Source organism: Mycetomoellerius zeteki, unplaced genomic scaffold (genome assembly GCF_001594055.1).
Source record: "Mycetomoellerius zeteki isolate Tzet28-1 unplaced genomic scaffold, Tzet1.0 scaffold35, whole genome shotgun sequence".
Taxonomy (NCBI): domain Eukaryota; kingdom Metazoa; phylum Arthropoda; class Insecta; order Hymenoptera; family Formicidae; genus Mycetomoellerius; species Mycetomoellerius zeteki.
The window spans coordinates 1,936,144-1,950,695 of record NW_017257338.1 but is presented as its reverse complement, the minus strand read 5'-3'; positions in this window follow the sequence as shown (position 1 = coordinate 1,950,695).

Genomic DNA, 14,552 nt, shown 5'->3' with positions numbered 1-14,552 from the left:
TTGATTAGCAATTTAATTCGATTCTCTCCTTTATACACATCTATTTGAAACGAAATCTGAGGATTGTAAAAGAGTTCAACGTGCGTGTATGCGCGAACAGACAAAGGTTGATGACACTTCATGAAAAAATAAATTTTAAAAAGTTAAAAACTCATGTTTCCCTGTGATCGTCACTCTCGACGACACTTTCAACTTATAATGCGTGAGCGTAGGCTTTAGGTTTCGCGTAAATGCTTAATGTATCGCTTGGTGCCATCCCACGTCGTTTCGAAGTGGCGTAAAAACTTGCGAGCTCCCATTGTCGCGTCGAGATCGTCGAGCGTCGCTTCGAGGAGGCTTCCATGCCGGGGATGAGAAGAAAGCGGAACGCCATGTTCTGTACGGGGGATGAAATATTTCCGAAAGCCTCTCTTAAAGCTGGACGTCATAAAAGCGCGTATCTTCGTTCCATGACGTAGAGCCGATGGGGGAAAGCGAGGAGAGAAGAACTACTGTTCTCGACAGCGGGAGGTGCGTGTAAGATGAGGAACGGCTGGTGCACATCGTCAAACGAAATGGTCTGTGCGTAGAGCGCGAGGAACGCCGTAAGTATTTACATGTTTGTCGCGGGGACGACGCACGACCGTAAAAATACGTCGTTTGAATGGCGGATGAAAGGATCACAAAGGGAATGTGGTATTTCGTTGCGGAATTTATAATCGAAGCTCAGGAGTCGCGAGGGAGAGATCGCTGGGCCGGAAATTACGTGCGAGTTTCATCGGAAAAAAGAGAGGGTTTGTGAATTTTAGCCCCCGGATCTCGTTCACGCGTAGATTCACCATGCAAAATGCTACGCGAAAATATCATTTATACGATCATCCTATAAGTTTCCGTAATGGTATCTCATTTTCTATTTTTATATCTCTTTGAAGACTGAATTTTCGACAAAATTAATGTGCTCGAACAAAGATCGTTTGAAAAATGCTGTACTTGGAGATTTCGATATTATTTTAATAAAACATTTCAAATTTATGTAAATACGGCCCGGACCTTAACATGCATCTTCAGTCGAAGAAAGAAAATTATGTTACGTCTGTACTTTCAAGGTAACACGATGCTGCAAAAGTGATATAACCGTACAGCCTGGAATGCATAAACAGCGTAAAAGGGAACGCGGATAAAAGAGACGACCGGGCAGAAGGGATTCCAACTTACATTTACATGTTTCGGTAGGTAGCGGCCGATCGTAAAAGCGCGCCTTTTAGGTAAACTTCCTTCGCGACATGGCTAGGAAGGAAGAAAGATCAAATGGATGGACATTGAAACCAAAAGAAGGGTCGACGGTCAGTATCGCATCGGATATTCGTGCCTTTGATCTTAACGCAGGAAAAAAGATCCCGAGATCGCCGAATGATATGATGTTGTCGATTTGAACTCATTGAATCTAATAGAACTTACTATCAATAAAAAAAAACATAAGATACTCTCGATGAATAAATTTATTATCGAAATTAATAAGTTATTTCGAAGAACTGAAAAAGTCGACTTCAAAAATCCACTTTAAATATAAAATCATATCTAGTCCCAAAAAATCAATTTGCCTCTCCTCAGTTATGATTTCATATTTAGAAGATTTTGTAAATTATGAACGTATCCCATTATTGCATTGAAGACTTTAAGTTAAAAATTTATTTGCAATAAAATATTTCTGATCACTTTCGAGTTCTCGTGGACGAAAACCTGTCTTCTACCATTAGGAACGCCTTTATCCTGCCCTTCTGCTCTCCATTTAAAGTTAATGCCGTACATCGGTGATACTTGAGCAACGAATGTAATTTCCGAAATACGTGACCCACTTTGAAAATCCCACTGTGACTCCTACGAAATTTTCGATTCATCGAATCCACGGGATACGCTTCAATGATTCAAGCGGTACAAATTTGCAGAAGTTTTCCAATATAAAGCCATTACCGTGGGGATGAAGGCTCTCGTCCCTTCCTCTGGTAAATAATCCAGAGTACGGGACCGACGACCCTTTGGACCATCGCGCGGCTGTTTTCGCCAGTATGTCGTATTCGTGAACCGGCTGGCAGCCTCTCGGTCGTTTCCGGATGATGAACACTTTAAACTACCTGAGATAACGAGGTCCAGATGATTGTGAGCAGGAGAAATTCGAGAGTTTCGCAAAATCGAGCTCGCGGCGTTCGCTCGAGTTCGAACATTTCAATACAACTCTTCAACTTTTTGACTTTTTGAAGATGGAAAACTCGATTCGTGTTTAACAAGACTAACGATAATTCCCTTAAGAAATCAATCCTGTGTATTCGCTAATTGATTGATAAAATTAAAATTTTCGAAATAATGAATAAAAAATATTTTACGACGGTTTGAACTTTGAACTTGAACAATTCATTTATTTATTGTAAACAAATAAGACATTTCAGATGATATTAATATGAGAACATTGTCAATTCTTTTCTTATGATGTTTTTCATATAATATAGAGACGGTAAAGAATTCTAACAATGGGGTATTAAAATTCAAAATACTTGAAAGATGAGCTGAAAAAGAAAAACAGCGAGAGACAGAGTTCGAAAACGCTCGCTTCCCGGATCTGTAAGATACAAAGGCCGACTCCTCTTGAAATTGTACCCTGAAGACAGGCAGTCATGGGGTCGATAACCAATTAGCTAACCCCACGACAAGGGGTGGAATTACGCGTAAACAACGTAGGCAGTAGCTAGGGCAACGAGTTTTAAGGACACCGTTCTTGAATTTTCATTTTCTCTTTAATTTGCCTCGCACATCACAATGTCACATGGGAAAATTAGAAAAGGGGGATCTATTCAGGAAACTAGCATTAACCTCATAAAAGCAAGATAATTGAATTTTTGTCTAATATACACCTGAAAACATTATGGAATAAAAAGCGCGCGCGCTTTCCCTAATTTTTATCAATATACAATATAAAAATGTAAATTTGAAGAAAAACCGATCTTGTTTAATATATTCTTCTAACGTATAGAAAAATATTAATTAACTTAAAATTAATTAATTTAAATAAATATTTCATATTTTTTAATAATGTTATACAGTTTTATAATTTTAAAAAGAATATATATTAATTAATATTGACACAATTCAATGAGTTGGAATGCAATTGCCACTGACAAATTAGCTAAAAAAGAATATTATCAAAATCTATATAAATATAAAACTTTTCTTGTTTTTATAGAGTCATCCAAGCGAAATGATGCACACGTCATGTCACGTATATGCGGTGGAAGCTCAGCCGGGGTCCTGCATAGCCGATGGACTGAGCGAGGGATGCATATCAAGCAGCCTTTTTGCTCGCCAGCAAATTTGTCAATGGATCTGGGAATCCCGGTGAATCCTCCCTTTTGGAAATGGCTGGCGTTCCACACCCTTATCTTTCTTACGTCCCGTCGATCATTCTCGCCTATCGTATAGACACGCTTCATTGCACGAATATGCGAAGATGTAATCTTTCAGCTTCGAAGAATAAGAAGTCACGAAGGTCAAGAAGTTTGAGCAGTATTTTTGTTCTTTGTAGCATTTTAAGATGCTTATTATTATCATTATTAAACTGACAATCAATGTAATTTATATAAAATAGTTTTGTAGACTTCCAAGAATAAATTAAATATAATTAAATTGCCTATGTGAGAGTTTCCGCGGTTGTTAGTGCGTAAATAATATATTTATAACGACATGTACAAAACATTTTTTGATATCTTGAAGAGTTTTTGAGGTATAGGAAAAAAGCTAAAACCCATTAAAAAATTATCTATAACAAATACTCGCTTTATGATTTTACACAGTTACTTTTTTATTTATAAGTAAATAAATGATTAAAATTTAAAATGTGTTCTGTAATTATTGAGTGACTTGATGTATCTAATTTTGTATTGTCTCTATGTTCTTTCTTTCTCGTTTTTAACTGTCTCTTTGTTCGTCCTACCTAAGAAACTTCACAATCATTACAATAAACCTTATATACTATATTACTTCTTAAATCAATTTCAGTTACATCTTTATGTACTTTAATAAATTTATTTAATTTATTTAAACTTGTATATAGCCAATTTTTAAAGTTGACTTATATAAACACTTTCATTATACATTCCGAGTGGACGCAATCGATTGAGCACACTTAGAATTTGGTTTTTCGGTTCAGCTCTTATTGAGATCCAATGATCTCAGTCCCCCGCAACTCGCCAGCTCGCGTAAAGGAACACGGTAGTGTCGCTGCGCTTGGCTTAGCACCAAGACACTACTGTGTCTCTAGATTTCAGTTTATGATTGTGTTTCAAGTCCAACAAACTAAATCGGCGCGCAGTTCGTGAAACTGAAAGTGAAATATATGAATATTATTAAGCATCAAGGTTCACTTCGAAAATAGGATCTTTTCTCTCTCTCTTATTTAAAGTATTCTTGCATACAACAAGCGAAGTATTAGAAACAGATTTTTCTTGAAAGATTGTAATTGATTACAATCCGTATTAATTTAACTTTTACAAATAATAATACGAGAGACAAACAAAAGTATTTTTCTTTGCGCTTTTTATCCATATACGATGCGAAATCATCATTTGTCGATTTCCCGGCAATCTAATCCGTGTCGTTAAACGATCATCCGTATCAAAGAGGAACGATCTTGATGGAGAAGGACAACGTTCCGGGAAAACGGGAGGAGGCGAGAAAGTGAGTACCAGGTTCGAAAAATAGATAGATGGTCGTTCGCAATTTGGCCCTCCAATAACCACGACACAAAGTAGCCAATTTATAATCCCCTATCCCTCCCACCGCCCAGCATCCCCCTTCATTGGATACTTTTATCTACGTGCCTACACCTTCGTCTCCCGCATCTCTTTCGCTTCTTCGATCGCGTTGTTCTTTTCTTTCTTTTTTTTGCGTTTTACCTCACCGACCAGACGACGGTACACGATGATAGCATAACTGGTGGGCAATGACCCAAGAAATTAAGTTTCTCCATTAAACCTTAATCGTGATAGGCAAGCATCAGCACGCAAATGATCACCTATCATTTTCGTTTGCGAGATCAGCGAAAAACACATTTACTTAACTACTAATTCTTAACGGAAATAAAATTAATATCATAAAGTCAACAGTCAAATAACGTTCACAGAGTAGTGTAATAACACTAAAGCAATTTATTTTAATTTAATATAGCCGCACCTTCGACGGAAATTCAGCGTTGAATTCCCAGTTTCGCATTATGGTTATAATCTTCGTATTAGAAATACGCGACTTAGGATCTAATCGGTTATTACCATTAAATTACCGTTTAGAATATATACTATTAACTTGATACGATCAACGTAAAAGTAAAAAAAAATACGGAACTGATGATCCTTAAGATTACATATCTCAAATTTATAGTTTACGCTGATTAGGATGAAGTAGTATAAATGTCGAATAACGTCGTGCCCCGTTACGGCACGAGTGCTGTCAGAGATATTATATTCGAAACTTATTACTTCGATCGTATAGATAATATTCACGGTGGGGAGAGTGTATTTACGACGCGGTGTATTCTACGCTGTCTGCAAAACGCATATATTTTCGTGGCTTTTCTCCTTTTCTCTCCCCAAAAGTTTCGAACTCGGAGTCGGGCGACACGTGCCGGGCTCCCGTAATATTTATTCGCGCATACCTATTTTCTCGGTTATAGTAATCTTCGATAGTATATAGGCGGGAGCCGATTTTCACCCCTCACGTGGAACAGCCGGGAATTAATTGCTTTCCGCATCGAGATTCGAAGGGGGAACGTTTCGGTGAACAAAGAAAATGGTTCGATGATCGGCGAAGCTAAGGAAGAGCTCGCGAATTGCCACGCGATCGATCACTTCGGGCAGCGACAGAAGACATCCGACGCATTATAATTCTCGTCAGACATTTCTCATAGCGGATACAAGATTTCGTTGTCGAGAATTCTATCGATCCGCTAATTTAATCTTGGATTACCTCGGCGCGAAGCGCGTAAAGATTTATGAGGCTCATCGAAATGAACCTCGTAAAGCAAAAAATTAAAAGTATAGCTATTAATCTGACCGTACTGCCGAACGTGGTTGCAGGGCGACTTTTTAATGCGATTAGTAAATATCATTGCAAAACGATAAAACACTTACGAGCGTCTGGTTGAACACAGCAGAAATATTCCGAATATATCATTCACATATCCTATACTTTTTAAATCAGTGGATAATCATTGACATCAGTCTCAAACATGCCATTGGTGAATTCACAACAAAATTCAATTAAAAAATTGATAATGAAACATAGAATCCCTAACTTAGCTAACCTTAACCTGCTTCAGTGTATAAATTCAATGAAGGTATGATACCGGAATTGATGTGTAAATATCGATATTTTAATTATATTGCTCATTCTTTCTTTTTCAATTGAATTTCACTGATTCAAAGGACTACGCCCAGTTTGGACCCCGGCTGCAGCATTGAGACATATCTAGGATTGTAGAGTATCAAGAAAGGATTAAAAAGTTCCATAGACACAACTTTGTAAAATGAGTCCCTTGGGTACTATAGCTGTTTAAAATTCACTGTTATGACCATGTATTGTACTATGTATCACCGGTTTTATTCGATTTCTCGAATCATAATATAATCTGGGATATGCCCAATATCTTGACGAAAACAACTAAAATCTTTTTTGGTTGTTTGAATGAATAGTCATAAGTAATATACTAATCGATGGGGGTGGGAGAGACACTCACAGAATATGAAACAAAAGATTTTAATTGCCTAATTGAAATATGGCGAATATATGGGCCTTATCTCTCTTCAGCTTCCTCATCGGAACTTTAAAAGTAAAAATACATTATTAACTGTTCTTGCTGGCACATGGATATGTCTTCATCAAAGTGATGGGCATATCCCAAGTACCACATAACTGTTATCAAGTGCACGCAACACCCAATTATTCAATAGCCATTTTTACAAGAGCAGTAATATTCTGGAATGTACATTGCAGACATTACTTCGATGTCTTTGGTACAATCCGTTACCGCCATCACCGCGGGGAGATGCCCTGGACGCAGAGAAATCGGAAAAGACTGATGGCACATGGTTATAGTGAACTTTGAATAGTTCTAGCACTCAGAAAACCTCTCCTATAAAGTTGGGCTTATGAAATTTTTCGAGGAATTTTTGATTTCCTTAAAATTTTAGGCATGTCTCAAAATTATCCATCCGGGGCCCAAATTCTTCTATATAACTGAGCAGTCTTTTATACAGACGTTACGATATCTTTAAAGCTGTTCCTGTGATATATTTTCGATATTTCTATTATATGGGAATATTATTTAATAAAATTTATATTGTTACTCCAATATAAAGTTTATTTTTATTTGGGACATTTTTGTCGAAAATAACAGTCGAATAAGAACAATTGTCCAGTATATCAATTTTTAAAATAGACTCTTAAACATTTTTGCAAGCATATTTGTGTCTATATAAACAAGTCTCATTCATGTTCCTAACAAGAAACGGTCATTGACGCGCGATCGCGACTTTTCCACATCTTTCTTAGGGGTTCCAACTGTCCGTGAACATGCTTAACGTACCACGATTTGGTATTTCCTCTTGTGCCTTTCTTCGTGACATCCGTATTTGGTAGAGGGGTAAAACTGCAAGGGGATTACTTTAACGGTGACGTTCCCAACGGGATTCTGAGAGACCAGGGGAAGGCGTGGTCACGCATCACCGATTGACGGATAGATCTTCGATTACGATGGGCGACGTGCCGTATAATTGACCAGGTGTCGCGAATCAGCGAAAGCTGGCGGACTCTCGATTAATCAGCACAAAACGCGCTTTTGTGGAAAGGAAGCGCCTAGGGGATTCGAATCCTCATCGTCGATCGAATTCCCATTATAAGATAAAAACCAATTTATTTTCCGTTTATAATCCTTACCTGTAAACACGGTAAAAGCCCATAAATTTTTTTTCCAATTGCACTTATGATAAATTTCTGAAACTGCAATGAAAACGATTTTATTTGCTTAACTCAATCTTCAATGAATTTTATGTTTCGTGTTTCCAGTGATGGAAAAGAGCTCGATATCGTAATCAATAATTAAATTGGTTTAAAATTTTATCATTTCTCTATTAATTGATCTTATTTCTTGATATGTGTCGTTTAACGGTAAAATTTCTCAAATATGGACTTGATAAATTTGACATTTACTAATTTTTCTGAACGATATCATACAAAATGTGATAAATGAATTTATCGTCTCGTCCGTAGTTACTAGATGAATGATAAATCGTGTTTGTCCCTTGAGACTATTTATATTTCGAACAGTTTCATTCAACGAGAAAAATTCCACAGGAAATTGTTTAATTATTGCGAATAGTACAAATATAGCGATCAAATATCGCAAATTTTAATTTATTTAAAAAACGGTATGATTTATAATTAATAGGATTAATTATATAAATTCAGCGATATCAATGTTTTGCTTTTAGTGTACAAAATTCTTCTTTTTTAGGCATCTTGTTTATTAAGCATAGATAAAATGTTTAAAACATTTCTAATATTTAACATAAATCTGAAACTATGTAAAAAAATTATAGCTCCATTATTTAATATAATTCTTAATGTAATACTTAATTTATTATACATACCTTATACAGTTCCTTGTGTTATGTTATAAATCAAGGATTGAAGAATAGATGAGGATGAGATACGCTCTTTTGAATAACGGAGAGGAAATAAATAACTCAAAACACATTTTTTTGCGTTTCATTTCATTTCACCAATATCTTTAGGATAATGGCATTAAAAAATGTTTATTAATATAATATGTATACTTTCCTTAAAATCATTAATATATAATATATATTATGTTTATATATCTTGCATATAGAGAATAGTCAATTAGATAGTAAGTTGTGTAGATTTTTGTTGTGTTTATTTATTCATAATTTTTTATTTGTTTAATATTTAATGTATAGGTATTCCATTACTAAACATACAAAAGCGGTATAAAGCTCGATCCTCACACGCTGTCTATTTATAGTAATAATCATCGCGTTCTTACAAGTTTCCTTAAAAATTGCGTTACGAAATACGTTTTTTTGTCCGTTTTTCTTTTTTTTTCCTTTTTACCTTTTTTTTCCACCACATTTTAAACCTAGGCGTAGCCGCGTAATGCGCTAATGCTTATAGTGTACTTCCTGTTCGTCCTTTCGCTTAAAATACCCCCCCGGCGGTGTCCCCGTGTCGTGCCCCGGGACCAGAAGGAAGGATAGGCCCCTCTGGCAACGAAAGAGGGCGACCGGGAAGGAAGGACGCTTAAGCCCAAAACTGCCAGGACCCATATTGACCGTGTCCTCTGCTCTGAGAGTAGAGCATTGATTAATTAACGTAAACTCGTGTAGTGCAACGTGGGCGACAGGACGGTCAATCTCCGCCTCGTACGACGGACCTTGACCCCAAGTCCTTGGCACGAGGAGAGGAGATCGAACGACCGTCGACGGTTTCCTGACTAAAGTATTAAATGTCTACTACATGTATACATGTATAGTGTGTGGACGTATGCGTGTGTATGTATGTCAAATCGCTTCTCCGAGATCTCCGTCTCCTCCGCGCCGCGTGTCCGTTTCTCTTTCGCCATGCGCTTTAGTCCTTAGGCCCGCGCGAAAGATTTGAAACGCGCGTTTGCGAGGCGCACTGTATACCACGAGATCGATCACGATCGGACGACAGCTCGCAGCGTGGGGCACAAAACGCATCTCGCGATCTCGCTCGGAGAAACGACCCGGGAGATTGTTGTGTTAAGCACTAGCTCTCGATCGAGACACAGCTTATCGATATTATATATACTCTCTTTCTCTCAAACGCGATTTTCTCACCCTTCGTTACTTTCCGCTTTGTGTGTGTTTCTTTTTTTTTTTCGTGCGTCTATCTTCCCCTCAAAGTCGCTGGCGGGTGCACCGCGCTCATCTCCCTCAACGATTCCGTGATCTTTCTCTCCGTTCGCACGCTCGACGGACGTGTTCTTGACTGTCCGAGATCGGCCGTACCAACGTCGCGAATAAAAACGCGTTTTATTCTCTGCTGCGAATGCCAGCTCGACGAATCGCATCGGTAGACAATCTCGCTTCTTATCGTCGCTGTCATTCGCGTGTACGCCTAGTGGCATTTTCTTTCCTCGAAACACGCACGAGTAATCGCTACGGGAACATTTACAACGGCCAGCGCTCGATGTTCGCCCTCATGAAGGAATTCCTCGGCGATGTCTTCGTTTAATCGTTTAACTCAACGCTCGTTAGTCGAAAGCACGTCCGCGCAACGTATGAACTCGTCAACAATTCGACGCGTTGCAGCGTCATCGTCAATTATCACTACAAGATGGAGCGACGCAGTTTTACAGCACAAATATCTCTCGTTTCTTTTTTTTTTTTCACAACCAATATCTTAATACCAAATATATTCTTCTTAAATCCTACCTATCCACATCATAATTATATGTTCAACATGCAATATAAATGAGAGCTCGTAAAGGAACTTATACATTTGAACATTATACAATGCTTTCTCAATGAATTAATACATATATTATAATATATACGAATTATGTAAAACTCACAAACATGTACAACTTTCAGCACAAAGAAAGAAACAGCATATACTTTATACCTTTTATTTGGATTAACATTACGTCATACTCGAGAATCTGGATGACAATACGTGTCGAAACTTAAACTATAACAATCTGAATAAACTCGTGATTATTACAGGAATCCCATTCTTCATTCTGTGGAGCAAAGATGACAATTACTGTCAGTGACCCGCCAGCTAAAGGTACAGCGTAGTATCTAATAACCCGAGTTAGACTCTCGCCCTCAAGCCAACCAAACAAATATAATCGCATACAATTACAATACGAATTATTAAATATCAACTCTTATACTCTAACGATAGAATGATCATAATAAGAGTTTGGCAAGCGCTAGGGAAATAGTGCCGATCGTACAATGTAGTGTATCTCGTGTGTGTCTCCTGTGTGCACATTATACATTCCTCTGTGTGTGCTCTTTCGTTTTATTTGCGATACCAGTGATGTGCAGCGACATCCCGACAGCGAGACGATCGAAGAAACGATCTTTCAATCTGTCGACATGCATTCTGCGTCCGTAAATGCTTTATAGAGCGGGAAATATTAAGCTTAAGATCTGTCTAGAACAATTTCGAAAACCGAAGCTCGACAATAGACAAATAACGTCCTTCGGTATTAACGATAACAATCGATCGAATTCGATTGTGGCAATATATCGCGGAATCAGTAGATCTCGTAGATATCAGTAGATTTGAAAAAAAAAAAATGTATTTATTGATTCTCCAGATACACGTCGACGTTCTTAATTTATTGCATGCGTCTTCGAGGAGAATTTGACGAGGGAGGAGCGAGGTGGAGAGTTCGCTGTTTTCTCAGAGTTCGTAAAATTTCATCGAAACGGCCGAAGACGACGATCTACGTTTTAATGAGCGCCCTTTCCCGTCCCCTTTTTTTGCAAGTCACTTTCGAATAGATTTTTATCAAAAATATATATATATCTATATATCTGTGTATACATTTGTCTCACGCCTGTTTCTCTTTCCATTTCTCACTTTTGGTCCACGGCGTCGATCGCCCGCCCAACGCTCGAGTCTTACGTACGGATATTCGAACGATCAAGGAATTCTTGATGGTTCGGATATGGAGTCGTTGGGCCGCCGGTGTCCGCCGTCGGAGTCGATCATATCGATACTTTGTCCCCCGGCTCGTCATCTACGATCGCACGAAATTTTTCCGAGATTTTGATAATCGTTGAGATCGTCCACCGGTATTCGCGCTTCCTCCTCTCTCCTCCTCGTTAATTTTCGCCTCGAATAGTCGACGCTGACGCGACTATTGAACGGAGATCAGTCTTGAACGATCTGCGTTCTGTTATTATCTCGAATACTTGGCGCGGACTTAGGAAACTTGTGGTCCTTCAAAAAACAGCATATAAAACGTTCTCGATAAAAAACTCCTAGACTGGAAAGATTATGTTTCTCGAGTCTTATCTTCGGCAGTTGCAAGTTACGTTTACGAGGCGATTTACACTTCCATCGATCGACGAACAAAAGACACTTACGGTAAAAAATAACGTGCGGGATCGAACTTTCACTCATCATTCGTAATCGAAAATTAAGCAACGAATTCGTCGATAATTTTAAGGATTCGTTTCCCTCTCGCTTAACTTCGACTTGAGGAGAATTTGGTTTCAGGTTCGATCGAGCACAAGCTTTTTTTCTTCGTTTGATGTAATTTTTTGATAAATTCGTAGATGTTTAGCATTCGGATATCTATCTTGATTGCCGCGGTCGATTAAAGTGCAGAGCCTCGGTATTATTTTTCATTTATTGCTCCTAATAGATGTATGTGGATTGCATGTATGCGTGTTTATATGCATGGAGGAAGTTCAATTGGTGCTGTCGAATCTGTGTAATGATGTAACGTGTATGTGTCGGTTATGTGTACATATCTCATAGATAAAGGGGAAACAGCTAGAAAGAGATAATTTTTTTTTAAATAGATTACCGGTATTCCCTCGTCTATCCATAGGCGGGTGCATGCAATAAACACACCGAACTCTAACTACGATACTGATTTTTTCGAAGCTTACATTTCTAACTGCACGTGATTAACTCACGCGGCTCCCGTAATATACGTTCGTTCACTTCGTGGTTAAATTACCATGTCACTTAAGACCAGCTCGACAAAGATTCCGTAATACTGCGAGCGATTCCCACTCGCGCGATTACCCTACCGCAAGGGACGACTGTCAACAACGAGATTAGCATCGAGAAAGCAATCGAGTTAACTCTGAAATCGGCATTGAGGTAAAACTTGACGTGCGTATTTGATATACGTCGATATGATAGCGAACGGAAATTATCTCTTTTAGTTTATATATATTTATAAAATCTATATACGCCGTATGTCGATGTATGTGGGGAGAAGTTGGGGGGGGGGACACGTGTGAATCATGAGATTCGACATGCGTTATAACGCTTTCAAAGTTATCGCGAAGCCTCGATGAAAATGTTCCTGAGAATTTCAAGGGGGGGGATCAGTGGGGCCGCGCCTTAAGTGCTAATGGCAGTCCGGATTGTTAACACATAGCTACATGCGCGTATATTATATATCATACTTCGCTAATAAAGTAACGTTCAGTGAACCTAGCGCTAGGTAAGTTATGCGGTATGTTTATCATATAAATCATTTCATTTAATTTTCATATTCGTTATCGCAATAATTCCTACACCAGGGAAAACATCGTTAAACATTATCTCTCGCCTAATATTATTCTTTTTCTTTTCTCGTCACTCTCTTTCTTTCATTCTCTTGCGCTCAGTAATAATTAATAATCTTCTTTTTCATTACTAATTTATTATTTCTTTCTCTCTCTTTCGCTCGCTCTCTCTCTCTCTCTCTCTCTCTTTCTTTCTCGCTTTATGTCTTTCCACGTTACGCCTTCGTCGTCTAATATTTTATTCAGCGCTCGATATAGTTATTTCATATTAGAAAAATTTGTACTCTTATAGGGGAGGTATCGAGGGATACAGCTGCCTCGCTGTTGTTTTATATTTTCCATGATTCAAGGGAACATCTTACCCAGTCTCGCATGTGTCACTTTCTAAGTCGAGTAACAGCCTCTCGCGATCTAACCGAGTCGTGCAATATCGCGCAGAACGTGCATCGCGTTCGCGCACTTTTTTCCGTCCTTGTAAAATGTCCCAATTCGTGTCAGATGTTAGCCAGGTAACCGAACGAAGCACACGACGTGTCCAATCGCAAGGATAAGACTGATACAAAAAATTACATGGTAAATAAATCGTCAGATTCCTTAATTCTTATTTTCAGTTATCCTGATATATTAAAAATAAGATCCAAGGGTTATGATTACATCTAAAAATTGCTAAATTTTTCCCTGAATCCCTTTTGGGATATGAAATAAGATAAACGAAAGTATACTTGCGCGCAATGATTTTTATATGCGATAGAAAATGTCGACTTTTTTACCAATTGCATACATCGCGATTGAACAGCCGCGGGCTACGTCTCGTCGTTTTTTTTTTTATATCCTTGATGAAATTGATGTGGTCGAACGAAATGGAAAACTCAGTGGTTAACTGGCGAGAAATCGGGTGAAGAGCTCGATAAGGGATGATCGGAAAACGAAGTAGGATGGGTCAATTTTTCAGGCGATGGTTAAAGATCCTTGCAAACCGCACAATCACTCTTCTCTCATTCACGACCGCTAAACTGAGTCACGATTGCGTTCACGTAGCCTTGCTCGCGAGTTCCATCTGCCAATCTGTATTTACCATTTTAGCGATGGAAGAATGCGCGGACTCTTTACGAAGTCGCGACGCGATCCCATCGTGACTCCGACTAACAAGGGAACCCCTCTCGAGGTGTCAAATTCTGATTTTAATGAAACTTTGTGAACTTGTAGCTTACATAAAGAGATGAA